Raw genomic sequence first — 3349 nt, forward strand, 5'->3', positions numbered from 1 at the left:
GCGTTCGAATTCGTTTAATCTCGTCGGCGTGTCGATGACCAAAAACCGGCGAACAAAGGGCCTAGCAGTTTGCCGCCCCCTTGTTAGCTTATACGCGAGCCAAGGGAATTCCTCAAGTTCCGCGGAGGCTGGTGAGAGCGCAAAAGGCCGGATCGATACGTCTGGCGCCTTGTATTATTTATTTTTATCGCCGTACACGTACGCGTCTTTTCGTCCAAACCCTTGTCTTGGCCCCGACTTTTATTTTGATATACACCTAGGCAAACTAGGATTACGTCCTTCCTTCCTTCCTTACTCTAGCGTTTTTCTCTCTCGGAGCGACGAAACTCTTCCGATTTACGCTCGTTCCCATTGTAAACGATTTTCACGGTTGCGTCGCGACAGATACAACATGTCGAAGTTGCCTTCGTATCTTTATCTTTTCTTTCTTTCCTTTGATTTACAAACGCGAAGCAAAAACATCGAGTCGAACAATTTCTTTCTTGGGAGAAAAAAGATATCCAAAGTTAGAACTTTCTTTTAGGTCAAAATTCCCGAAAAATCTAAAATATCACGGAAACGCGTCGATTCGAACTTGTATTTTTTTTGATTAAAAAAGGAAGGAAAAGATGTATTTTTTCGTATATTTTTTTTCACGTGTCTCTCGCAAACACGGGAAACATTTCCAATTCAAAAAAAAAAAAAAAAAAAAACGTTCCAACCCAACGGAAAACGTTGGATGGCATTTTTCGTTTGAAAATTTGAAATATAGAAAAAACAGAGACGGAAAAAACAAAAAAAAAAAATTCCAAAATTGGGATAAAAAAAAAAGAAGGGGGAAAAAATAACGAATTTTTCCAAAGCCGGAATGGGATCGGTGTGGAGTAGAGTACGATAATTGTGGACGATCTCGGTTGAAAGCTCGAAACTTGGCGACGAACCCTCGACCCTCGACCCTCGACACGCTCGAATTTTTTAGCACGCCAGCCGGAAACTAATTAACCCTCTGACCCGGTCACGTTCCATCGATCACCCTCGCGACCCGCTCCCGCGACAAGCCTCCCGCCGTCCTATCGACTCGCCTCGGAGAAATGAGATATTTATCAGGATTCCCATGGCTCCGGAGGTTGCGAGACAGAGCCCTAACGGACAGAGAGAAACTCGAGCTATGATTTCGTAACGCGTTCAACGGGCGCATCCCCTCCCTCCCCTTCTCTCTCTCCCTCCCTCTCTCTCGTTCTCTCTCTCTAAGAATCGTTTTAAATCGGTTGAGCCGAGCGAGTTTAACTCGAAACCTCGATTTGAACGGGGAATATAATGAGAGATCTTTCTCGTCTATTATGTACGTGATCAACAGGTCACGATCGTGCACTCTTCTCTATCCGTTCTCGTCTTCTCTTTACATAGATGTTAGTTAGATGTATCGTTTGTATTTGCGGTTTTATCCTATGGTTTCGTGAGTGGACGATTGAAAAAAAGAAAAAAAGAAAAGAAAGAAAAAATAACCGGTTAAAAATAATGATAAAGTTACTTTAAATAATTACTTCGAACAACGTTTTTATTCGTAGCTTCGTTGTGATCGATACGTATATCTTATATATAAGCTCGCCTGTATAAAGCCGCTGTATAAAGTTATTTATACGGTGACTCGATGCTTTGAATAAAAAAAAAAAAAAAAAAATTGTCGAAGCAACTTTATTCTTAGCAACTTCAACTTCAATTAAATTTTGCCCTTTTTTTTATATCATCCACTCTTGAATGTGTGTTCAAGTAATGCGCGCGCGCCGTGATATGTGGATTTTTAATTTCGAAAGAAAAAAAAAAAAGAAGAAGAAAAGTAATTATATACATTATTCGGTCGAGAGAGAAGGGAGAAAATTGCACGTCATTTCGCGTCTGCACGTATAACGCAAAAATTGATCGAAGAAGATAAATTTCGATATCGAAAAAGAAAAGAAAAAAATAAAATGTCGATGTCATCGTCATTGAACTTACAAAGTAGCAGATGCAACTTTTTCTCTCTATTCAAAGAACAAAAAAAAAAAAAAAAAAAAAAAAAAAAAGAAAAAGAAAATCATGAAATAGCACTTTTTTTCACCCTACCCTTACGTCCCTTTCGATATTCATCGAAGGCCAGGTGACACGTATCTCTTCTTCCCGATCGCGAAATTACAGATAATTAGCCGCCGAAATTGCTGAACGGCTGGTGAAAAGAGCGGCGAGCACGGCGAGAGGGGAAGAGGGGGAGAGATTGACGGCGCGAGCAACGGGCAGATTTATCTCGCGGAAGAGGCAGAGCACGCGACGCGTAATATACGAGGCGTGAGCTACGAGGAGATCGATAAAGAGTCCCCCCTCCCCTTCCCTCTTTCCGTTGCACACGGGCGAAACACACAGCCGCGCGTTGCGTTTCCATTAACGAACAATGAAAATTTAAATAAAAAGTTATCGATTGAAAGGGGTCGTCGTCCACCACTCTCTCTCTGTTTCTCTTCATTTTTTTTTATATATATTTTTTTTTATTAAATCGATTCCCGTTGCTCCCATCTACTCTCTCTCTCTCTCTCTCTCTCTGTCTCTATGGCTCGCGAGAGGAATAATTCAGGGCGTAGTATCGCGTGGCGAATTAGCGGAGCTCCGTTCCACGCCCTTTTTTTTAATCCACTCAGCGCCCGCCAAACTCATAAACCTCTCGTCGTTCCGTCCACGAGAGATCCGCGAGAGAATCGAAATTTCCGAGAATGGCGCGCACGGCCGCGTTTCGAAAGTGGAACGGCGCGCATACGTCCACCCACCCTTCTCCTACGCTACGTTTCTCCTTCGTGATCCATTGTATCGCGTTGTATCCTGCCTCTTGTCTAATTCGCGCGGCCAACGCGTTCCATTTTCGAAGAAGAATCGATCGATCGATCGAAAATCTTCGAGAGGAGATTTCACGAGAGGGAGAATTCGAACGGGTTGTCTTCGATAATCTTTGGGTAGGGGGAAGGGGGGCCTCTCTTTTTCTCTTTCTCTCTCTTTCCTGTTTACCCGAGATTCGAATCTCTTTTGGCCGGAAACCGATTGCTCGGAATCCTAGTAGACCGGGGATTTGTCCCAAGTCGGCCTTTGCACCACACACACACATACATACATACACGCATGCACTTTTTCACACGCGATTCTTTCAAGAGATCCGATCGAAACGGCGAGTCCTTTCCTTTTTTTTTTGACGTAGAGTAGTCTCCTCCAACAAGTCTCAAACCACCATTGACTTTTCAACCATCCTCGACAACGTTTGTAAGAGGGCAAACGGAGAAAAAGAGAGAGAGAGAAAAAATATCGTTCATTTTACCTCTCCGTCGAAATCGAGTCGAATATATATATATAT

The 3349-nt window shown here is 42.8% G+C and overlaps 1 protein-coding gene across 1 annotated transcript in view; it reads right to left on the reverse strand.

Annotated features, from left to right (window-relative positions):
• LOC102678672 (insulin receptor-like) overlaps positions 1 to 3349 on the reverse strand; it is a 32384-nt gene that overhangs the window by 6847 nt on the left and 22188 nt on the right. The gene's annotated exons all lie outside the window — the stretch shown is intronic.

The sequence above is a fragment of the Apis dorsata genome, unplaced genomic scaffold, assembly GCF_000469605.1.
Source record: "Apis dorsata unplaced genomic scaffold, Apis dorsata 1.3 scaffold_111, whole genome shotgun sequence".
Lineage (NCBI taxonomy): Eukaryota > Metazoa > Arthropoda > Insecta > Hymenoptera > Apidae > Apis > Apis dorsata.